General features: G+C 44.1%; 1 protein-coding gene and 1 pseudogene across 2 annotated transcripts in view; one reads left to right on the top strand and one right to left on the bottom strand.

The window, feature by feature from the left end:
• Positions 1-2,434: 2,434 nt before the first annotated feature.
• LOC309562180 lies at positions 2,435-3,067 on the bottom strand (annotated as a pseudogene). The gene has a single exon. The product of its transcript is annotated as an uncharacterized misc_RNA (transcript).
• Positions 2,600-25,131, top strand: part of ATF7IP (activating transcription factor 7 interacting protein) — a 233,313-nt gene continuing 210,781 nt past the window's right edge. The window contains exon 1 of the mRNA XM_082266006.1: positions 2,600-2,849. The gene's annotated coding sequence lies outside the window, so the exon portion shown is untranslated. The remainder of the gene's footprint in view (positions 2,850-25,131) is intronic.

The raw sequence follows: 25,131 nt of genomic DNA, 5'->3' as shown, positions 1-25,131 counted from the left end.
AGTAATGTGTTAGGGTATGTAAGGTGTTAGTTTGTATTCCTGTCTAATTCTATACTAAATAATAAAAAATTAGCTGCGTCAAAGGGCTGCTAAATATGATGTAATCTTTCTTTTTTTTTGGTACTAAATAAAAGATTTCATAATTACTACAATTATATTTAGCTTTAAGTAAAACTCCACATTTTCATCAAAGAAAATAAACTCTATGATGTTTCCCATGTACTTGAAGCTTTTATTTGTTTAGATATTTATTTTATTATACTCCAGACTTTTATCATTTAGATTTTCTCACGTGAGTCTGTATGAACAATCCTTTCAGAGTCTAGTATTATGTGGGCAGGACTTTAATGAAAAAAAAAAAAAAGACTTCTTTGCAAACACTGCCTGCCTCCTCTAAAAGCAGCTGTAAGCAGCACTGAGAATACCTGACTGCCACAGAGTATTCCCCCTGTATGTCTGGGTTACCAACCATCCTAAAATGTATGGACATGAAAAAAAATGCAGGCCCAACAAGGTTGTGTGAAAGTGCATAAAATATGTAAATCTTTGTAACAAGTACTGTTTTTCCCTGCATTTAAATATCAACCAACTGCAGTGTTTTTATCATATTTGAATCAGATGGCAGGCTGGACCATACATAATTTAGATGCCTACAGACATTGGATATGTCTCTGTGGGTTTTAAAGGTTTGCTGCCAACCTGTCCAAACACGACTGTGGCCACACATAGTGGTTAGGTTGTTATACATACTATCATCAGTCAAATTGTAATATTACTATTTGGACAATATAGAGCAGCCACTATAGTTATTAACAGCACCATGTGTCCTTAAAATGTTTTAGTTGTCCATAAAATAAAAAAGTTGGTACCCTTAGCCCCTGTGCCCCCTCCCGCAGCAAACAATAGAATTGTAAAAAGTAGGTGTAGAATGAACAAATGTAACATGAAAGGAAGAAAACATTAAATATGAACAAAGAGTGTGTTAACCAGCAGATCCAAGCTGGCCACACACCATCAGGTTTATTAACCTTATGGGCCATACACACTATAAGATTTTCTGAAGACTTACCAAAACCAGATAATATGAGGTCAGACCTAAACACTTTCAATTTGTATGCAATCTGGCAAGCACTACATAGAAAAGGTAAATCTGAAGGAAATCTACCAACAAAAGTTGGATAGTGTGTATCCAGCTTTAGATCTAGGAAAAGTACTGCAATTGTGTGCTGTGTGGGATTGTCTGACTGGATAGAATTTACAAAGATAGTTTAGAAAGTCCCAAATATTATCCAACATTCAGTTTAAAGAGACAATAAGGTTGATTTACTTAAACTGTAAAAGCCAAAATGTATGCATGGTAGCCAATCAGATTCTAACTTCGGCTTGTTCAATGTAACTTTGACAAAAAAAAATAAAAAATTGAAGCTGATTGGTTTCTACAGATTTTTCACTCTCCGGTTTTAATAAATCAACCTCAGCGTTTGTTGATAGCCCTTTTCCCCATCAAGGTATATTCACCTCCTGCCCACCGGTCCATGTAGATCAGTGGTTCTCAACTCCGGTCCTCAGGACACACTAACAGGCCAGATTTTAAGTATTACCTTGGGGTGATGCAGACTAGAGTACTGCAAATGATATCACCTGTGATGTATTTTAGTTATCTTGCAAACCTGGCCTGTTAGTGGGCCCTGAGGACCGGAGTTGAGAACCACTGATGTTGGGTAAACTCTTCTGGATGATGTAATTAACCCCCACCATGTGACAGTGTATAGGCCTGGTGATTGGCTGCTCAGGCCTGAGCACTATCACTTGGGGGGGGGGGGCAGGGTCACATGATCCCCCCTGCTTGAAAGCCATACTCCATTACAGGAACAGAGCGGGGAAGGAAAGGTGAGTAGACATGGAGGACAGCGTCTCTTTAAATATCCGATGAGAGCCCTACGTCTGCAGGTCGTACTCTCAGGACCCATTGAAATGACATTCAGGAAATGTCATTTAGAATATGCAATAAAATTATTGAATACTATTTAGCAGTAAAGTGTTTATGGGGGGGTATTTGCTTGTATTACAGTCCATATGACCTTCGAAGTAATAAGGCGTACAGGTTAAATTAGGAAAATACGTTTTTTTCACAAAAAAAAAAAAAAAACACAACTTGACAATTTTTAAAGTTTTACATTTTTATTAATCACGGCTTTAATGAAAAAAAAAACTATGACAAAAATGTATTTTAGCAAAGGAGAAAACAAATTTTAAAGCACTATTTTTAAAATCCATTTTGTACGTTACGAAAAAGAAACATTAAAATAAATTTCTCGGCTTTTCGGTAATAAAGCCGCAGGACAATAATAATTGTCATGACATTTGCCCCATGAGGGTAGGTGCCCTGACACAATGGCAGCCTTCCACTCCTGTTCCCTCACACAGCCTGCTATCAGCATTCACACTGCTTCTGCAAATGTTTCTTTTTGTGACTCAACCAGCCTATGTGAGACACACGTGATAAGGCGGAGCTACCTACCTTTCTACCCCGTCAGTCCATTTTGTGTCTCAACACCCGTCCGCATAAACGTAAAGCCCATGTTGGAAGGGCAGCCAAATGGGGGCGTTGCTTATCGCCAGTCGGCAGTATTTTTCCATAAGCCGCTCATTTGCATAACGCTGGGCACGTGATCGTGGGTCTAGAAGTGGGCGGAGCGGTCGGCGTTCGCGTTTGAATGCCGGAGCTGGAGGAGCCGAGGGAGGAAGAGGGCTCGTAGGAAGGTGGTTCTGCAACGGCGGCCAGAAAAACGCTTCGTTTTCGGTTCCGGTGGATCTCCCGTTTAGTGGTTCTGCCAAGACCAGCAAAGGTAAATTTTCTCGCGTCGCCGTTTTAATTGCGCTATATCGTGATATAAGCGCGATGTTATCGTATTCTTCGCTGTGCTCAAGATGGCGCCCGCTGTGGGAAAGGAAAGAAAATGGTGTGCAGCGCCCTCTCCCTTTCACAGGAGGTAGGTGGGGCTTTGGAGAAGATGAGCACGTGACTTGTTGTTAACGCTGCTGCATTGTTTGTCCCGTTGTGCATGCGTTAGCTGACAGGCACAGCCGCCATTTTATAACAGCACTTTGTGAATAGTTAAGTAGGGGGCGGGAATAATTTCATTTTTATTTGAAGCTGGTATCAGACAGTAGTTTTCTAGTGGCCATTCATAAAATGAGGAATGTTTTAAGTTTTCCATTGCTTGTAAAAGTAACTTTTGCTCTGAAATTCCTAAAATATGTAAAGCTGCAGGTGCCTCAGGGCATCCTTTTAATGCATGCTAGGCCTTGCTTTGGTTATCAGTAGTATTTTTGTTCACCAGTAAGAACTATTTCTGTTCTGGGTGGATGGGAATGGCCTGCTTGCCTCATAGGGATCTCCTGGGCTGAACTTGTTGTTGCCATGGAGATCCACTCTTCTGTCAGGGTCACTTCTGTGCTGGAGTAGAGGAAAAAAGGGGGGAAACAGAGACTGTTCACTTCTGTGCTGCCCTTACACTTTGTAGTACTGGAACTTTTGATTAGCCTACAATTACAACAGTCTTTCGCCCATGAAGACGTGTCAAGCAACCCAATGAGCAGGATAGCTGTCAAAGCTTAAAAGGCATTCTTTTACGCTCTGGTCGCATTTTGTGGGAACACAGGCTACTGGGTTAGTGCAGTGAATGGCATCCCAATTCACCTCGCTGATAGAGGGGCGCTGCAGCACAGAAATGTAGGGGCAGTGCCATGCGCTACAGAAAAGGTGCAGGTAGTGGTTGTTTTTTTTTTTGGCAGACCATTACACAAAAGTGTTAACGCAGTGCACCTATGGTTGGCGTGAAACTACAGTTCTTGTTTTCAATAAAGCTGTATTAAACCCCAAAACTAAAATGTATTATTATTATTATACAGCATTGACAGTCTGGGAAGCGGGTAGCGTTGAATGAACTAGACTAGCAAATTTAAAGCCAAACTCCAGCTAATGCTTTTTTTAAACATTTACATATAGTTAGTGAGGTTGAAAAAAGACACCAGTCCATCCAGTTCAACCTATTTACAGTAAGAGCCGGTTCACATTAGCGCCACTTGTCAGCCTGACAAGTCGCGGTCCATTGACCGCTACAGGACCTGTTCTAATAGGAGCGACACAAGAAAAAGGGTCCTGTACTATTTCAGGGCGACCTCGGAGCGACTTGCATAGACTTCCATTATGTGAAGTCCCTGCAAGTCGCTCCGAAGTCGTGGTGCGTGGCAATGCACAAGTCGCCCCCGAAGTAGTAAGGAGTCGTGTCGCGCTAATGTGAACCGGCTCTTATTGTTATATTTTTATTTTGGGATCAATGTTTTAAATTGAATAAAAGCGGACTGTTGGAAGCACCCCTATCAGTGTTAAATGGTTTGTCTCAACATTCTTGCTGCCACTTGCTTTGCCTGTTAAAGCAGAACTAAACTGCCCTGTTCTTTACAGCCAAGGAAACTTCCATTTTAGCCTCTGTTTGATTTGCAGCTATCATGGTGCTGCACATGTGACTGTTTATGGCACCAGCCATTTGACAGATTACGAGCCAACATAAGCACATTGGTAACTGTAACAGGCATGCCCTGAACAGAACTAGGAAATTCTGTTTGAATACTGATTTCCATGTTTTCTGTTACTTTAAATAGTTTGGTCCAAACAAACGATTTCCTTCATGAAGTGCTGCAGCATCTGTAAGCTCTGTATGTACAGCTACAGAGAGTACTCAGTGCTGAGTTCTGTTGTGATAGAACCTTCCCATCTCACACCGGAAACAATAGTGGTCTGAGCGGTTCTCAGCCATTCATAGACCGCTTTGTATTCTGTGAATAAATACAAAGCTGTCTCTGATTGGTTGAGTGAGAGGGGTGGGCTGATGTCACTCTTTGGCTGAGCGCCGTTCAAACTGGCCCTGCATTGTTGTTGGTGTGAGGCAGGATATCGGTCTCCAGCACTGTGTACTGTATGTAACTAAAGCTGCATGCAGTTCTTACAGTGCAGCACTTGAAGGAAATCGTGTTTGTACCAGCTTGATCCAAATTAACTAGTTAAGTGCCAGGAAAAATGGAAATCAGCTTTAAGGCTAAATTCATATTTTCTAGAAGATAACCTATGTGGTCATGGGGCCCCAGGGATAATAAACTGCAGTTTTGTAAAAATGTTTATTCATTGTATTATCATAATCTTAGGCCATTAAGAGTCCCATCAGAAGCCTGGTTTGAAAACTTTAAGTTAACCCCCATGTTCTCCTTTGTTGCAAGGACTTGGGATCTGTTGGCGGCTCACTCCCAGCACTAAAGGAGAGTGAACCATTGGTTTTCATGTGCTAGTAACAGGTCAGGACATGGGGGTTGCCAAGTGGAAGTTTTTTTCAGCCAGGCTTTGGAGTGGACCCAGATGGATTAGTTATGACAAATATTGAACATTAAAGCGGCACAGTTCTTTAATATCTACTGGGGCCCCTTGACTGGAAAAGGTAAACTCCCCAAAAAGTGTGTGCTTCGGGGGGAAATAACTTCTGATATACTGACTGGGGAAGTGAAGTGTGGTGAAGATATTGCGCGGGGGGTGTAATCTGGGGTATTTGACGTGATACTTGTAGTAAGACTATGTACTTCTCTCCAGAAGGGTTGTATTGGCAGGCAGTCCCACCAAATGTGCAGTAATGAAGCAGAGAGGCTGTAGGGTAATATTTGTGGAGTTTGATAGGGGTTCTGTACCATCTCGAGTAGATTTTATAACTTTTTATAAACAGAAACGTTCATTGATCCTTTGTGAATGCGGGATTATACATGTTCCCAGTTTTCTACCAAAAGGTCTGAGGCAAAGTCTACCTCCCACAGTTGACTAGCTTTGTTACAATTAGGGTCACATTTGGAAAACATGAGTAAAAGTCGAAAATCAGATGTCTTTGGGGTTCGGATCTAGTTCATAATGCTCCAAAAGGGGTATGTTGTATGCAGGGAGGATAATCTGAGATGCTGGGGGTGAACTCAGGGTTGCGATTAATTGGGGTTAGAGGACCTGGAGAGGAAGAAATGTTGTTTGCATGCTGCCTGAAAGTTCTGTGGCGTTGGGCCTATTCAAGGATGTCTAGAGCTTTGTTTAGGAATCAGGTTGGGCCTAATCCAGGGTAAGTGATGTACTGGAGTCTGGGAGAATTAATCTTCTATGCTAACCCAAGCTTTGGTACAGGAGTGGACCTGCTAGTCTATTACCTTGAACGTTGGCAAGCCTGGTTATATATATATATATATATATATATATATATATATATATATATATATATAATGTGTCTGGGAGGCCAATACCTCCTTTTGATTTGGGAGTCGTGGGTTTTTGGAAAGCCAAATGAAGTTGGTTCATATCTGTTTATATGACGAGAAAAATGCTGCTAGGATTTTGACTGGAAGGGTCTCTGCAATAGGTAGAGAATTCTTGGAAGGATATTCATTTTGATAATTTCTGCCCTTCCAAACCATGAAAATGTGCCAGTTTTCCACTTCTGTAAGAATTGGGGGGAAATTTCTAGAATAAGTCAGCCAATTTGGTAGGCAGCTGCACTCCCCGGTAGGTGATAGCATGTTGGTCCCATATAAAGGGAAAATTTGTTCTGGCATTGTTAGGATATCGTGCAGGAGGGAGACATTTGTCCTGGATTCTGAGAAATGAATTTGCAGGTTTGAAAGGGTTTTGAATAAGGAGAACTCTTTTAATAGGTTGGGAATGGTCATGATGGGGGGTCAGTAAGGAACATTAAAATGTCATCTGCGTATGCTCTAGTTTTTGGGGGTGACCTGCTAGGTTGGCTCTTAGTCTGCCAAGAGGCTCTAGGCTGATGACAAAGATGAGGGGGGATAGGGGACATCCCTAGTACGTGCCATTAGCTATGGAGAAGGCGCTTGGCAGGTGGCAGTTCATTTGGACTCGGCAGTGGGCGATGAGTATAGTGCTAGTAAAAATTGTAGCATGTCTTTTGGATTCCAAGAGCTTTGCGGGGTTCTGTCATGAAATCCTAAACCACTGTCGAGTGCTTCTCCGAGTCCAATAATAGAAAGAAGCCAGGCTTCCGTGATGTGGAGAGCCAATGATGTATACTAATGGCTTTTAGGGTGTTGCCGCTCGCCTCACGTCCAGGTATAAAACCTACTTGGTCCAATGAGATTAACTTAGGAAGCATGGGAAGCAACCGGTTGGCCAGAGCTTTCACGTAGATTTTTAAATCTACGTTGGGAAGTAAGATGTTGGATCCTTATCCGGTTTTTGGATCACCGCGATACAAGTTTCTAGTAGTAGTTCCTTGTTTAAGTTAGACAGAGGAGAGTGTATTGAAATGCTTTTAAAAAATGAGGCAAATGTGTGTCCGTAAGTTTTTTTTTTAATATCCAATCTATAATCCATCCGAGCCTGAGCTTTTCCCAGGTTTCAGTTGTTTCAGGACTGTAGAGATTTCTTCAAGGGAGAGTGGACTTTCTTGTTCAGAGGCTTCTGATGCCAAGAGAGAGCTAGGACTATATTTTTAGGAAGTTGGTTGTTCAGTCCTATCTGTTTTGTCTGTGCATTAGAGCTGCACAATTAATCGTTAAAAAATCGTGATCTCGATTCATCCCCCCCCCCCCCCCTCAATCTTAATCAACGATTCAGTGCAGAGCCGTTCTCTGCTCACAGCTGACAGCTGTCAAAGAAAAAAAATACAGCTGGCAAAGTTTATCAGGAAATTGCTCAGCACTGAGAGGCAAAGAGAAACATTGTATCATTTGGTTCTTTTAGATCAAAGGGATGAACTTTGGTGAGGTCACTTTAACCACATAAAGACGAATGGGCCATACACACTATAAGATTTTCTGAAGACTTTTTTTCCTTCAGACTTACCAAAACCATATGAGGTCAAACCTAAACACTTTCAATTTGTATGCAATCTGGCAGGCCCTTGCACTACATAGAAAAGGTAAATCTGAAGGAAAAAGTTTTCAGAAAATCTTAGTGTATGGCCCATTAGCCTTTTTCCTACACTTGTTAAAATCAGTTTTTTTTTTTTTTTGCTAGAAAATTACTTAGAACCCCTAAACATTATTTATATATTTCTTTAGCAGAAACCCTTGAGAATAAAATGGTGGTTGTTGCAATATTTTGTCACACGCTATTTGCGCAGCGGTCTTTCAAATGCATTTCTGTAAAAAAATACACTTTAATGAATAAAAAAAAAAAACTAAACAGTGAAGTTAGCCCATCTTTTTTGTGTAATGTAAAAGATGTTACATCGAGAATTGTGATTTTTTTTTTTTTTTTTTTTTTTTTTGCTTTAAAAAAAAAAGTGATTCTCATTTTATCCAGAATCGCGCAGCTCTACTGTGTGCATATTTGGGGAAGGTAGCAAGGTCGACCCACACCCTCTAAAATACATTTTAGTGCAAACACCGTTATACTTTTTTTTTTTTTAGATGGGTTTTCTTGAGTAGACAGATACCAAACATATTAAAGTGTCGTTAAACTCAAGACTATGAAAAACTCATCAAAGTGTAAATGTATCTAGTGTAATTGCTAATAACTGTAAAGAAGAAAAACATGTATGCGGATGTCGGTTTAAGAAAATTAAAGCTAATCATCCAGAGTTGTATAAAGTACTCGAAACCCATACTTGAGTAAAAGTGCTCGATCAAAAAGTGACTTGAGTAGAAGTACTAAAGTATTCAACATTTTTTGTACTTAAGTATTGCAAGTAGTTTTTTAAACCTTTTCCTACTCAAGTACTGGAAGTAAAAGTACCAGTAGTTTTGAAAAAAAAAATTGCTACTCAAGTACTGAAAGTAAAAGTACAAGTACTGTGTTATGTAGTTATTAAAGAAGTCAAAAGTTTGAACATCACATTTTTTATTATTTCAAATGCAGATTTTATTTATACATACAGTAGCATTTATTTTTGTATGCGCTGATAATACACGTTTTGAGCTTCATGAAACCTGCCATCTACTGTTCTGGCAGTGGTAATTTTTATAATTGTAACAAGTAACTATGCAGCACCAAAAAAAAAATATTGGAGTAGAAGTATTGATGTCATTGAAAAAATGTAGTGAAGTAAAAGTGGAAGTAGGAGAAAAAAAATTCTACTCTAGGAAAGTACAGATACCGCCTTTCGGTACTTAAGTACAGTAGTGAAGTAGTTCTACTTAGTTACTATAAATCTCTGCAATCATCTTTGACTCTGCCTACACCGTATCCTAGCACAGTACCAATCTGGGCTGGCCAGATACAGGCTCTTACTGTAGAGAGCAGATATCAGCAGAGTAATGAGCCCCTTCTAGGGATCTTTCCCTGCAAATGCCAAAGAACAGGGAAAGATCATGTGACCACACAACAGCACTGCAGGAATAAGGTACTTATTAAAAAAAAAAAAATAGGATAAAAAATACAAATGGTTTGTATGTGTTATGGCATTTAACAGTTTGGTTTAGTAACACTTTAAAGTATAAAATTGTGCATGTCTGTAGAATTGCAAAAAACTGTGGTACCAAAAAAAATCTTAGGCTTTGCTTGAAAAGCTGTTAGAGGTCATTGGTTTAGAGTTAGTGGTTGTAAACCCTCATATATACTGAGTGAAGTGAACCGCCTCAGATTATACAAAGGTGAGACAAATCCTCCTACATAGGTTTTACTTGTATATCTGCAGTCCTCCCCCCTCTACACCCGTTCCAAAGTGCAGATCGAGTTAGAAATCTTTCTTCATCTGTAAACAGCACATAGGAGTGGGGAGACTGAACTCACTGTGGGAGCGGATTGTAGGAAAGACACACACACACCCCAGAAGGACTGTTCTGAATTAGACCAGCTTAGTTCTGAGTACTCCCGACACAAATTTATCTCGTGTCGGGAAAACTTCTCAGAAGTGGCGCATGCTGATAACGGAGGAACAAAGCACCAGAGAGAAATTACACTTCAAGCGTTAGAGAGAGATAAGTTAACACTACAGATGTGCTTTGCTCAAATTCCATGACTTTAACCATTAAATATGGCCCTTGAATTATTGAACTGACGAGGTTTGTGATGATACCAACGTTTGGCACAGTTGATGTTTACATGCACGTGTTTTCCCTATACTGTTCTTTTTATATGGGGTGCTTTAAAATGTTAACTTTTTTATTTTTTTTCACCTGCCAAGGAATAACTGTGACCCAGGAGGTGAACTAGCACACGTCACCTCGGGGGTCATTAGTGACAGGAGGGATGTTCCTCCTGTTTTCACCAGGGAAGCAATTTCTAGCAGTCTAGAGCTTTCCGGTGGAATGCAAGTGCCACTGGCAGGGCCTTTGAGAGCAGGAGCAATTGTAAGCTTAATTTAACCACTTGTCTACCATACTGTTTATGAATGTACCTCGGTAGACAAGTGGTTAAAGTAGAACTTGAGGCAAAACTTTGTTTTGGATAGTGGGTGGATTAGAACCCCTGTCAGTTTTTTTTTTTTTTTTTTTTTTTTTAATTGTTGTCTGTGTCCACATTCAGGCGATTCCCCATCTCAAATTTTGGGTTGTCCCCAGAAAAGTAAGAGGGGAAATTTTCCAATGGGGACAGTAGTTCGGTGACCTGGGGGTCCCCAAAGGAATTCTCTTTGCTGGGAATTCGTTTTTTACTTCCTTTTTAGAGATGGGGCAGGAAGTGAAGGGAAATCTCCGCAATGGGACACCGATGCAGATACTAAATCTAAGAGCTGGTAAGCTGCAATTTATCTTTTTGCTTTTGGGTTCATACCACTTTGATTTCTCATTTTAAGCTGTGGGGAAACAAATTGGCGAAACATAGGTGACCGATTGCTGTGATGGTTATAAGCTGACTGCTTTTCGACATATATAGCCAGCATTTCTTTATCTTGTAAAATGTAATAACTTATAATAACTTTGGCATGTAGGAGGAGTTTTAAGAGCTGCAGGGGCATGCTAGTAACATGGCAGCAGATGTATGGAACCATCGTGCACAGCGGGGAGATGCAGGTGTTCTTTGCAGCAGTCTAGAATGCTATATGATCCTACCTGCACGTCTAACACTGCAAGATGGCAAATGTTGGATTCATTGGCAGAAGTACTGATATTAATGGGCGAGTTCACCTTTACAGAAAATCTGGTGTACTGGTTCCACGATTCCCCACTGTTGGGCACCAGGACATCGCTTTACTGGTTCAGGGATTTTAAATCCTCCTAGCTTTCTCTCCTCTCCAGTGCTGACAGGACTGGCTATGTGGACTCTGATTGGGCAGCGCCGTTCATGTTACTAGTGCTGACCAATTCGAATGTCCCCTATCCATATACGCTGAGATGTACGGATACTAAATTAAATTCAAATCCCAGTGTCTGATAGCGGGGGATTGCGGTACACTGGTACAGCAGGACTGGGGGGTTGGGGAAAAGGTGTCCAGTGTAAGTTCACCTTACAGATGTTCTTTAAAGGTGAACTTGCACTTTAAACTTGTATTTTAAAGGGATACTGTTAAGATACATGTTGAATACAAAATATATGCACACACAGGACCCTTGACTCTAGGTTTTTCTCTTACGTCCTCCGACAGTCGCCGCCCCTACATATTCGTCACTATGGGGTTATTGACCTTTGCTCCGTAGGAGTAGCTAGGCAACAGAATATGTCAATATTAAAGCTTTTAGCATATCCCACCCCCAGGGGGTGGTCCCCTCAGTCAATACCCTCCTGCTTCCTGTATCCATACCTCAGTTTCATTGTCTAGCTTTCAGGAGTTAGCTGGCTGTTTCTGTGCTGGGGCATTTTGTCTCAGCCTTTATCTTCTTTTTGATTTTATTTGAGTTTTTTCTCTCTCTTTACTTAACTTACTTTTGTCAGCATTAGTTCTTCTGATGAAGAGGATCGTGCGGGCTGGGTCTCGGGCTGGCCCCCTGGTCGCAGGTTGTGGGCCAGTGGCTTCCCAGCCTGCCATCGAGCGTTCGGTCAGGTATTTTTCCTGGCATATGTGAACGACCCATCCCTGTTCGCTGCAGGGATGCTGTGGTGAGGTGGCTACCTCACTGGCCGCCATGCGGTTTCGCACCGCGGTTCTACTGCGTCCTGGCTGCGACTCTCCCTGTCCCATGTGCAGTGGCTTGATCGCTTGTGCGGGTTCCCCACGCCATTCAGAAGGTAAGTGTATCTGTGTGGGGACCTGTCTGTTTAGGGGGTGTCAGTCTGGGACTGTGTAACCCTGCTTCTGTTCACACTATTGGGCTCCCTATCTGTTTTGGCTGCATTCTGTGGGCTGCAAGGAGGGGGGCCATGCTGCACTGTGTTCAGACTTGTGCTTTTATTACTGTGTGACAGGCTGTATGCTGCGGGGCATGATTTGATCGTGTTTGTGCATACATCCCGCGGCCGCTGCTGCGGTCCGCCATTTTTTATTATACTGCAGGCGTGTGATGGTGTTTTACTATGTGGGGGAGCAGCGTTTTTGCCGCCAAGCGCCGCCATTTTGGCGGCGATCGCTCCGGCCTCATGTTAGCACTGCAGGATCTCTGCCTTTACTTCCTCCCCCGGCGGCCATTTTTTGTAGCCTTCCATAGGCTTTATAGGAGCGGCCTTTATTGCATCACTTCCTTTTCCCTGGGCACACCGATCGATACAGCAGCAGCAGTGATCTCTCCAGGTTTTTACCCTCTTTAATCCTGTATTCCTTGCCTGAGTTTGTACTTTTCCCTGTGGGGGTCGGCTTGTGCTGGTGTGTGTGTGTGCGCGGTGGGCTGCGCTCGCCGCGCTGTTAAAGGGGCAGTTACCCTTTTTTTCTCCTGCAAACTTTTGGGGGCATGGATTCTCAGGAAAGCAAATTTCCTCCCACTTTGCTGGGAGGCCAAGGGGCTGCTGCTGTTTCCCCTGAGGGGGGCGATTTGGCCACCATTGTGGCTAACCTGGCTGCTCAGGTGCAGATGCTTGTGGCTGCTCAATCCACAAAACGGCCCAGAGTTTCAATCTCCTCTGATTCAGAGGGCGAAGGTGATGGGGCTGCTATGGCTGGGGTCCCCTTATCGGGGTCCCGTTCGTCCCTGGACTTTGCAGGGTCGGAAGGGGAGGCAGAGGTTGAAGGGGTTGATGATTCCCCCCCCTGGCTCGTCTGTAGAGCTGGCAATCATGGATGAATTGGTTGCTTCTATCAAACAAACGCTGCATTTGCAGGATGAACCGTGTCCGCCTGCCGTCTTGGCTTCTTATGGGACGCAGCGGAGACGCAAAACGTCGCAGGTTTTCCCTTGCACTGAGGATTTTCAGCACGCTGTTAGTGAACAATGGCGCAATCTAAAAAAGCCTTTTGCTGTGCCCAGTAGGTTCAAGCTGCGTTATCCTTTCACGCCCGCCACTGATGAACGTTGGTGTGTGCCACCTCCGGTGGATCACGCGGTGGCGGTTTTGAATAAATTACTGCGATTCCGGCGGAAGATACCCCGGTGTTCCGGGACCCCACGGACGGGAGACTGGAGTCTCTTGCCCGCCATACTTACTCGGTTACCGGTTCCATGCTGAAAGCTATTTTTGCTTCCCTTATGGCAGCTAAGGCTGTCGCGGATTGGACGCAGGTGCTCAGGCGCGTCCTGGTGGCTGATTCTGCCCCGCCGACAACGTTGGCTATGGTGGATCAGATTCATCAGGGTGTCATGTATTTGTGTGATGCGGAATTAGATGTAATTCCTTTGGCTTCACGTGTGCACAGCGTGGCGGTGTTGACACGCCGTTTGATTTGGCTGAAATGTTGGTCTGTGGACCAATCTTCTCGCAAAACTTAATCAAATTTGCCCTATACGGGATCTCGCCTTTTTGGCGACTCACTGGATTCGCTGATAAAGGGGATCTCTGGGGGTAAGAGCACGCTCTTGCCCCAATCTCACAAGGCTAAGGGTGCTCAAGGTAAGAAGAATGCTTCGTTTAGGCCCTCAGGGGTCCTTTCGTGCCTTTCGGTCGCACTATAAGGGCAAGCCCTTCAAAGGTCAAGGCTCCCAAAAGAAGCCGTGGACAGGTAAGCAGAAGTCCGGCCAGTCCGGGTCCGCTGCCCATAACAACGCGGCCTGAAGGGGCGCCCTCACCCAGTTCTGGGGTGGGGGGACGTTTGCTCGGTTTTCTTCAACCCTGGCTGACCCGCGTTCGGGACAGGTGGGTTCAGGAGATCGTTCGGGCCGGGTACAAGATAGAGTTCCTATCTCGGCCGGTGAACAGGTTTTTTTCCTCAAACCTTCAACTGTCTCCGGAGCGTTTGCGGGATCTGCACCTGGCGGTGCGGGCGGGACCTGCGGGCTCAGGGAGTGGTGGTTCCGGTGCCTCATCGGGACAGATTTCGGGGGTTTTATTCAAATCTGTTCACTGTGCCCAGGAAGGAGGGCAAGGTACGTCCAATTCTGGACTTAAAAGCTCTGAACCGCTTTGTGCGGGTTCGCAAGTTCCGCATGGAATCCCTGCGATCAGTGGTGGCCACTCTAGTTCCGGGAGAATTCATGGCATCCATCGACTGAAGGATGCGTACCTTCACATCCCCATTTTCGAGGGTCACCAAAGGTACCTTCGATTCGCCATTGTGGAGGATCATTACCAATTTGTGGCGTTACCCTTCGGTCTCGCTTCGGCTCCGCGGGTGTTCACCAAGGTGCTTGCACCAGTTCTGGCCCTATTGAGAGCCCAGGGTATCTCAATCCTGGGGTATCTGGACGACATTGTGGTTCGGTCTGCGACCAGTCAGGGTCTGGTGAAGGACTTGTCCGTCATGATGCAGACTCTGCAGGAGTTTGGTTGGACGATAAACTTCCCAAAATCGACGCTGTGCCTGTCGGTTCGTCTTCCCTATCTGGGAATGATCCTGGACTCTGTTCAGGCGAAAGTTTTCCTACCGGAAGACAAGCTCAAGACACTTCAGGACGAAGTCAGGTCCCTTCGGGACGTTCCGTGCTCATCCCTCCGGACGGGCATGCGGTGTCTAGGTTTGATGGTCTCGGCTTTCGAGGCGATTCCTTTTGCCCAGTTTCACACGAGGGGTCTCCAGGCGGAAATCCTGTCCAGGTGGGACGGGCGACCACAATCTCTGGATCTTCAGATCTCGTTGAGTCCTCACACCAGAAGGGATCTTCTGTGGTGGCTGCAGTCCCCGGCGGTGTCGGGGCAAGTCTTTCCGTCCGCTTTCATGGACGGTGATCACCACGGATGCCAGCCTGTCGGGCTGGGGTGGTGTTCTGGGCGTTCTGTCCGCCCAGGGTACTTGGTCGGAGGGGGAATCCTCCCTTCCAATAAACATTCTGGAATTGCGGGCGATAAATCTCTGCCTTCGACGTTGGACGGACAGGCTTCAGGGCCGTCCGGTTCGGGTGCAGACGGACAATGCCACAGCGGTGGCCTACATCAACCACCAAGGGGGCACCAGGAGTGCTCCAGCGGCTCGGGAGGTGGCCGACATTCTGTCTTGGGCCGAGACGCACGTCCCGGCGATCACGGCAGTTCACATTCGGGGGGTGAAGAACTGGCAGGCGGACTATCTGAGTCGCCAGACCCTGGACCAGGGGGAATGGTCACTCCACCACGATGTCTTCCAGATGTTGTGCGCGAAGTGGGGTCTTCCAGATGTGGACCTGTTCGCATCTCGTCTGAACAACAAGGTGGGAAGGTTCGTGGCAAGGACGCGCGATCCTCGGGCAGACGCGTTGGACGCGTTAGCGGCTCCGTGGCATCAGTATCGACTGATGTATGCATTCCCACCGATTCAGTTACTATCCAGGTTCCTTCGCAGGTTGTCCTCGGAACCGCTCACGGTGATTCTGGTGGCGCCAGACTGGCCTCGCCGGTCTTGGTACGCAGACCTCGTGAATCTGGCGGTCGACGCTCCATGGCGTCTGCCTCTTCGAGAAGATCTTCTGTCTCAAGGACCGATATTCTATCCTGCTTTTACAGTCGCTGGCTTTGACGGCCTGGCTGTTGAAACCGAGGTCCTGAAGGATAGGGGTCTTTCCCCGGAGGTCATTCATACTTTGATCAATGCTAGAAAGGCCTCTTCGAGAAGATATACTATCGTACTTGGAAGGCCTATTTTGCCTGGTGTGAGTCCAGGGGGTTTTCCCCTCGCTCATACTCGGTGTCTAGGGTATTGTCTTTCCTTCAAACGGGTGTGGACCAGCGTTTGGCGTTGGCCACGATTAAGGGCCAGATTTCTGCGCTGGCCGTTCTTTTTCAACGCCCTGTGGCATCTAATTCTCTGGTTGGCACCTTTGTTCAAGGGGTGCGACACCTGGTCCCTCCTCGGAGGGAGCCTTTGCCTCCGTGGGACTTGAACCTCGTTCTGTCCGTGTTACAACATGCTCCTTTTGAAAAAATCAGGGAGATCTCGTTGCCTCTGTTGTCCAAGAAGGTTGCCTTTTTGGTGGCGATCACTTCGGCTCGCAGAGTATCGGAGCTGGCAGCTTTGTCCTGCAGGTCTCCGTATCTGGTGCTCCACTTGGATAAGGTGGTCTTGCCACCTAATCCTTCTTTTCTTCCGAAAAGGATTTCGGAATTTCACCTCAATGAGGACATTGTCTTGCCCTCTCTTTGCGCAAAGCCTAAGCATCCGAAGGAGGTGGCTTTACATTCCTTGGATGTTGTTCGGGCGATCAGGGTTTACCTGTCAGCGACTAAATCTTTTCGCAAGACGGATTCCCTCTTTGTCCTTCCTGAGGGACCTCGGAAGGGCTTGGCGGCGTCTGCTTCTACCATCGCCAAATGGATCAGACAGACTATTGAGCAGGCATATGCTTTGAAGGGAAAGGTTCCCCCTATGCCTGTGAAGGCGCACTCTACCAGATCTGAGTACGTCTTGGGCCTGTCATCATCGGGCTTCTGTGGCCCAGGTGTGTAAGGCGGCGACTTGGTCATCCGTTCACACCTTCTCAAAGTTCTACAAAGTGGATGTTCAGGCATCGGCAGATGCTTCCTTTGGCCGCAAGGTTCTTAGTGCGGCAGTACCTTTAGGGTCCCTTATTTTTGGGTCCTTGGCTGTTTGGGATGTTTTTATCCCTCAGTTAAGTTATTTGTTTTTCCTGGGTTGTTGCTCCTGTTGAGCAAGGTTTTTTTCATGCTGCCCTGCTGGTTTCCTTCCTTTGGTAAGGTTCCTTTCTCTGGTATGGGTCCTGCGTTGCCTTGGGCGCGGCTGCGTTTCCCACCCCTCATGTTTGCACTGCTTTGGGATGTCCCCATAGTGACGAATATGGAGGGGCGGCGACTGTCGGAGGACGTAAGAGAAAACTGAATTTTTGTAAAATCTTACCTGTAAAATTCCTTTCTCGGAGTCCTCCAACAGTCGCCGCCCCCGCCCCTCTTTTGGGGTTTATGTACTCTACTGCTATTCTACTGAAACTGAGGTATGGATACAGGAAGCAGGAGGGTATTGACTGAGGGGACCACCCCCTGGGGGTGGGATATGCTAAAAGCTTTAATATTGACATATTCTGTTGCCTAGCTACTCCTACGGAGCATACGGAGCAAAGGTCAATAACCCCATAGTGACGAATATGGAGGGGCGGCGACTGTCGGAGGAATCGGAGAAAGGAATTTTACAGGTAAGATTTTACAAAAATTCAGTTTTTTTCTTTTCTGGAATGGGTGAGCCTTTAACAGCAACATTAATGCAGATTATTCAATAAGTTTCCTAGTAGGTTACAGGTTCAAGAATTTCTTCCTCCGCTGCTGGTCTTAAACATGAAACCTGACCCTGACTATTAGTTCTGCAACTGTTTAAAGTGAAAATCGCTTTCAGTAGTCTGTCAGACATTTGCAAATCTATTGCAGTTGACTGCTGAGGATTAAAAGTGCGCTGCATCCATCATTTCCTTTTCCATCAAGACGAATCAGACATTGCTTTTTGAGTTTTTTTTATTTTTTTTTAATTAAATTTAATATTTAAAATAAATAAATAAAAATGGCATGTACAAAAATACTGGGATGAATACTTAATATTTTTGTTGTGCAACCTTTAGAGCACTTCAACTGTCACCATGTCGTTCGGCTTGCTTATCTTGCGCAAACCGCTCTAACAGTGTCAAGTTTGAGGGGTGCGTTCTCTAGACTAAATCTTTCAGCTATTTTGTTTGATGTTCGATGGCAATCAAATGGTTCCTAGAAACTTCAGAATACAATGTTTTTTCCCTAGCCCCCCTTATGTGCTTTAACCTTTTTGTTGCCAGGTCCTGTACTCCACTTTTAAACTTGGCAGGCCAGGCTATTTTTGCAAATTTTCCATTGCTTTTTATTTCCTTACAGCTTTCAGACCCCCCCCCCCCCCCCCAACTATATATTTTTTTTGAAAGCACGTGCCCTGTAAAATAAAAGGCGACAAGACCCCACGATTTGTGCGCAAATGTTTTTATCAAAGAAATTTTTGCTGAAAATACACTAAAATCCTTATTGGCAGATAAAATCACAGAACATTTTACAAAATTTCTGCTAAATATAAAAGCTTAACCTGTATTGAGTTAATACATAACAAATATTTGTAATTTTTAAATTGTGCCTTTTTTGTGAAATGGTGAAACTCTACAGCACACAAAAATGTAAACATCCAAATTGCCTTAGGGTCCTTTCACGCGGGGCGGACAGTTTTTTGATCTGCTCCGGCACTTTATTTTTACGGACATGGATGACTCTTGTCATCCAGTCCGTATGTCCGTTTATCATCCCATCCATTTGCGGATGATAAACGGAGGTAATGTAGGTCAATGGGATTGCGGATGTCAGCGGATGACACCGCTGACATCCGTTTTTGCGTCCGTTCTGTTTTTTAAACGGAAGAAAAAAAGGGTTCTCTTCCGTTCCAAAGAATGGAACTGATAGGAAAGCACGCAAATCTGATGTCAGCGGATGACCATCCGCAATCCCATTGACATGCATTATGTCCGTCTTTCATCCGCAAAAAAATGGGATGAAAAATGGACATACGCCCGTGTGAAAGGACCCTAAATCTGAAGGTTTTCATCTTCCCTTTACAGCTTTCAGAGTGTGTAAAAGACCCCCCAAAACCATATCTTTTCTGAAGGCACATGACCAGTAGAATAAAAGGCTACCGATTTTTTTTTTTTTTTTTTTTATTTTAAAAGGGCCCTGCGATATTTGCGCAAATGTTTATCAAACCAATCATTTCAATACATTAAAAATCATTATAAGCAGACACAAAAACAGCAAATTTTACAAAACTCTTACTAAATTCCTACTAAATATAAAAGCTAAACCTGTATGGAGTTAATAAAAAACAAATATTTGTAAATTTGAAATTACACCTTTTTTACAAAATGTTGAAAATTGAACATACACAAACATTTCTCAGTCTGGAGTTTTCAATTTTTTACTTACAGCTTTCAGAGTTTATAAAAGACACCCGCCCTATATTTTCTGAAAGCACATAACCAGTAGAAAAAAAAAATTACTAAGTTTTTAAGGCCAAGCAATATTTGCACAAATGTTTATCAAATCGCTATTTTCACAAAAAAAAAAAACTGAAATCCTTACTTGCACACAATAAACATGGCATAATTTGCAAAACTCTTGCTGAATTCCTACTAAAGGCTCATTCACATGGTGTGTCCTAAACCGTACGCCCATGGGGGCTGTGTTTAACTGCTCAAGTGTTCTGTGCATCCCTGTGCAGGCAGTCCTATTCGTGTCAGTTTGGACGGAGTGGCTGCAAGGACGGGTCTGACATCCATGCATGGGTTCAAATGCAGACTGTGAGTTCAGGGACATGCGCCCACATGGATGTCAAGTTAGAAACAGTGGCTGTGTCCATGCAACTACTGCATCCCAATTGATTTGGATGGGACTGCCTGCACAGTAATGCATGGAACACCTGCGCTTTCCCGTACAGCTGCTGCTGGGATGGCCTGCATGGGGATGCATGTAACACCTGTGCATCCTTGTGCAGCTAAACACTGTCTGGATGTAGCATGCCCCACCCACATAAATGAGGCTTTAGGCCTTGTTTACACTTGTGGTTGGGGGGTGGAAAAAATGTGTGGCTGTGCTGTTTCTGCTGCCCGCCAACTGCCCAACCCCCCCCCCCCCCCCCCATGTAGAATAGGCAGTGGATAGGTGTTTACTTGCTGTGGGTGCTTTTTCTTCGCTTCCTTGGCAAAGTTGACCTGACTTCTGACTTGTAGTAATGCCTCCTTTCGGATGCTACACATTGTCTAAACCACTGGCAACAAAAGTGAGTACACCCCTAAGTAAAGTCAAAATTGTGTGTGTGTGTGTGTGTGTGTGTGTGTGTATATGTATGTGTGTATGTATATATAATAAATATTGGGACATCAACACAATTCTAATATTTTTGGCTCTATACACCACCAGAATGGATGTAAAATGAAACAAACAAGATGTGCTTTAATTTGAGGGTATTTGCATCCAAATCAGGTGAACGGTGTAGGAATTACAACAGTTGGTATATGTGCCTCCCACTTTTTAAGGGACCAAAAGTAATGGGACAGATTAACAATCATAAATCCAACTTTCACTTTTTAATACTTGGTTGCAAATCCTTTGCAGTCAATTACAGCCTGAAGCCTGGAACGCATAGACCTCACCAGACGCTGGGTTTCATCCCTTTGATGCTCTGCCAGGCCTCTACTGCAACTGTCTTCAGTTCCTGCTTGTTCTTGGGGCATTTCCCTTCAGTTTTGTCTTCAGCAAGTGAAATGCATACTCAATTGGATTCAGGTCAGGTGATGGACTTGGCCATTGCATAACATTCCACTTCTTTCCCTTAAACTCTTTGGTTGCTTTCGCAGCATGCTTCGTGCCATTGTCCATCTGCACTGTAAAGCGCTGTCCAATGAGTTCTGAAGCATTTGGCTGAATATGAGCAGATAATATTGCCCAAAACACTTCAGAATTCATCCTGCTGCTTTTGTCAGCAGTCACATAAATAAATACGAGAGAACTAGTTCCATTGGCAGCTTACATGCCCATGCCATGACACTACCACCACCATGCTTCACTGATAAGGTGGTATGCTTTGGATCATGAGCAGTTCCTTTCCTTCATACTCTTCTCTTCCCATCACTCTGGTACAAGTTGATCTTGGTCTCATCTGTCCATAGGATGTTGCTCCAGAACTGTGAAGGCTTTTTAGATGTTTGGCAAACTAATCTGGCCTTCCTGTTTTTGAGGCTCACCAATGGTTTACATCTTGTGATATACCCTCTGTATTCACTCTGGTGAAGTCTTCTCTTGATTGTTGACTTTGACACACATACACATACCTCCTGGAGAGTGTTCTTGATCTGGCCAACTGTTGTGAAGGGTGTTTTCTTCACCAGGGAAAGAATTCTTAGGTCATCCACCACAGTTTTCTGTGGTCTTCCAGGCCTTTTGGTGTTGCTGAGCTCACTGGTGCGTTCTTTCTTTTTAAGGATGTTCCAAACAGTTGATTTGGCCACACCTGATGTTTTCGCTATCTCTCTGATGGGTTTGTTTTGCTATCTCTCTGATGGGTTTGTTTTTTTTTTTTTTTTCAGTCTAAATTATGGCTTGCTTCACTGATAGTGACAGCTCTTTGGATCTCATATTGAGAGTTGACAACAACAGATTCCAAATGCAAATGACACACTTGAAATGAACTCTGGACCTTTGGACCTTTTTATCTGCTCCTTGTAAATGGGATAATGAGGGTAAAACACATACCTGGCCATGGAACAGCTGAGCAGCCAATTGTCCCATTACTTTTGGTCCCTTAAAAAGTGGGAGGCACATATACAAACTGTTGTAATTCCTACACTGTTCAGCTGATTTGGACGTAAATACCCTCAAATTAAAGCTGAAAGTCTGCAGTTAAAGCACATCTTATTTCAAATCCATTGTGGTATATAGAGCCAAAAAGATACGAATTGTGTCGATGTCCCAATATTTATGGACGTGTGTGTGTGTGTGTGTGTGTGTGTGTGTGTGTATGTATGTATGTATATGTATGTATATATATATATATATATATATATATATATATATATATATATATATATACACTAGACAAACCCCGGGCGCCAGGTCGCATTGGCGACTAGAATTAGCGACCTAGCGTGCCCTGCAGGAGGTGCCCTGTCCCTTTTGTGCCCCCACCTCCGAGTGCACGGACTACCGTGTCGTCCGAAAATTGAGGCCCCGGCTTTTCGGCCTTCTTCTGTGAGAGGAGAGGCTTCCAATGGGGAACTGGCACCCTCTTGTGGTGGCCCGGAGTTTCACAAGCAGTCACTAATGACTGTTTCCACTCCTCGTTCTCAATGCCTGTCCATCTCCTTCCCAAGAGGAGATGGGATGGAAGTTTTTGCAGGCTTAATCTCCCTGACCACTTACCTTTGCTTAAAAGGTACATGGACAGGGTGTGGTTATCATCATTTGTTTGTTTTTTAAATAATAATTTCTTAAATTTTTTTCAATTATTGAAATCTATATCCATCTATAGATTTTATTTTTTTATCATCTCCCCGCCATGCCACAGCCACCCAGCCGAAGACCCCTTTCACACAGGCTGTCTGATCAGGTCCGCCTGTCAGAGTTTTTCAGGCAGACCTGATCGGACCCTTCAGTATCCTCTATGGAGTGGTAATCTGCCGCCATCTGATCCTGTCCGCCAAAAACTGACGGATGGTGGTTCTATTTTCTATCCATCCCGTGGATCAGATCAGATGGAAACAGACAGACGGTCTGTTTCCATCCGATTGCCCTATAGAGAAGAGCGGGGTTCTAGTCGTATTTATGTGTAAATTTAGTATCAGTTTTTTTTTTTTTTTTTTTAATAAAGCTTGGTTGTTAGTTTAAAAAAAAAAAAAACTAAACTAGCTCCTAACTTTAGCTAGCTCCTAGATGTCAGGCAAATTTGTCAAGCCCTGAGAGAGAATATGTATGTATGTGTGTACACCCCTCATGTTTTTGTAAATATTTTTATATCTTCATGTGACAACACTGAAGAAATTACACTTTGCTACAATGTAAAGTAGGGAGTGTACAGCTTGTATAACAGTGTAAATTTGCTGTCCCTAAAAATCAACACACAGCCAATAATATCCAAAACGCTGGCTTCAAAAGTGAGTACACCCCTAAGTGACCATTTCCAATTAGCCATTTTCCCTCCCCGGTGTCATGTGACTTGTTAGTGTTACAAGGTCTCAGGTGTGAATGGGGAGCAGGTGTGTTAAATTTGGTGTTTTCGCTATCACTCTTATACTGGTCACTGGAAGTTAACATGGCACCTCATGGCAAAGAATTCTGAAGATCTGGAAAAAAAAGAATTGTTGCTCTACGTAAAGATGGCCTAGAATATAAGAAGATTGCCAAGACCATACAGCGGTTTAACAGGACAGGTCCCACTCAGAACAGTTGATCAAAGAAGTTGGGGGTGCACATGCTCATTGTCATATCCAGGGGTTGTCTTTGGGGAAATGGAGGTATGTGTGCTGCCAGCATTGCTGCAGAGGTTGAAGGGGTAGGGGGTCAGCCTATCAGTGCACTGCATCAAATTGGTCTGCATGGCTGTCCTCCCAGAAGGAAGCCTCTTCTAAAGATGATGCACAAGAAAGCCCGCAAACAGTTTACTGAAGAGAAGCAGACTAAGGACAAGGCTTACTGGAACCATGTCTGATGAAACCAAGATGAACTTATTTGGTTGGTTCAGATGGTGTCAAGTGTGTATGACAGCAACCAGGTGAGGAGTACAAAGACAAGTGTGTCTTGCCTACAGTCAAGCATGGTGGTGGGTGTGCCATGGTCTGGGGCTGCATGAGTGCTGCCGGCCCTGGGGAGCTACAATTCATTGAGGGATCTATGAATGCCAACATGATACTGTGACATACTGAAGCAGAGCATGATCCCCTCCCTTTAGAGACTGGGCCGCAGAGCAGTATTCCAACATGACACCAAATACAACTCCAAGATGACCACTGTCTTGCTGAAGAAGCTGAGGGTAAAGGTTATGGACTGGCCAAGCACGTCTCCAGATCTAAACCCTATTAAGCATCTGTGGGGCATCCTCAAACAGAAGGTGGAGCGCAAGGTCTCTAACATCCACCAGCTCTGTGCTATCGTCATGGAAGAGTGGAAGAGGACTTCAGTGACAACCTGTGAAGCTCTGAACTCATGCCCAAGAGAGTTAAGGCAGTGCTTGATAATAATGATGGCTATACAAAATTACACTTTAGGCACAATTTGGACATTTTAACTTGAAGTGGGGGGGTACTCACTTTTGTTGCCTGTGGTTTAGACATTAATGACTGAGTTATTTAGGGGACAGCAGATTTACGCTGTAATAAAAGCTGTACACTCTCTACATTTGTAGCAAGCGTCAGTTCTTCGGGAACTGTTATAGTGGCCCTTTTGGCTGTGGTCATTTCTAGCATCAATCAAATAATGTAAAGTTATGCATGCATCATACATACTAGGGGGAGTAGAACTGGGGGAATCCATAGTGAAGGATCTGGGTGTTCTGCTAGATCCTAAGCTAAATAATGTCATGCAATGCCAAGCTGCGGTTTCTAAGGCAAGCAAAGTCCTCTCTTGTTTAAACAGAGGCATGGACTCCAGAGAGATATAATTTTGCCCCTGTACAAATCATTAGTAAGACCTCATCTGCAATATGTAGTTCACTTTTTGGCACCAGTTCTCAAAAAGGATATCGGGGAGCTGGAGACAGTGCAGAGAAGGTCAACCAAACTGATAAGAGGCATGGAGGAGCTTGGCTATTAGGAAAGATTAGAGGAACTGAATTCTCTTGAGAAGAGGAGATAAAGGGGGATATGATCAACATGTATAAATACATAAGGGGTCCATATAGTGAACTTGGTGTTATTTAATTTAGGGTCATCACAGAGGACAAGAGGGCGCTCTTTACGTGTAGAGAAAGATTTTGTCTCCAAAAAATGGAAAGGTTTCTTCACAGTAAGAGATGTGGAATAGACTCCCTCCAGAGGTGGTTCTGGCCAGCTCACTAGATTGCTTTAAAAAAAAAAAAAAAAAAAAAAGCCTGGTTTCTTTCCTAGGGGTAAATTATAACTGGGTACTAATATTTTAGGTTGATCCAGGGAATATCTGCTTGCCTCTCGGGGGGGGGGGGGGGGGGATGAGGAAGGAATTTTTTCCCCTGCTGTAGC

This window comes from Pelophylax lessonae (assembly GCF_965119305.1).
Source record: "Pelophylax lessonae genome assembly, chromosome: 8".
Taxonomy (NCBI): Eukaryota; Metazoa; Chordata; class Amphibia; order Anura; family Ranidae; genus Pelophylax; species Pelophylax lessonae.
The sequence above is the reverse complement of the archived record's forward strand: the minus strand, read 5'-3'. Positions and strand labels throughout refer to the sequence as shown.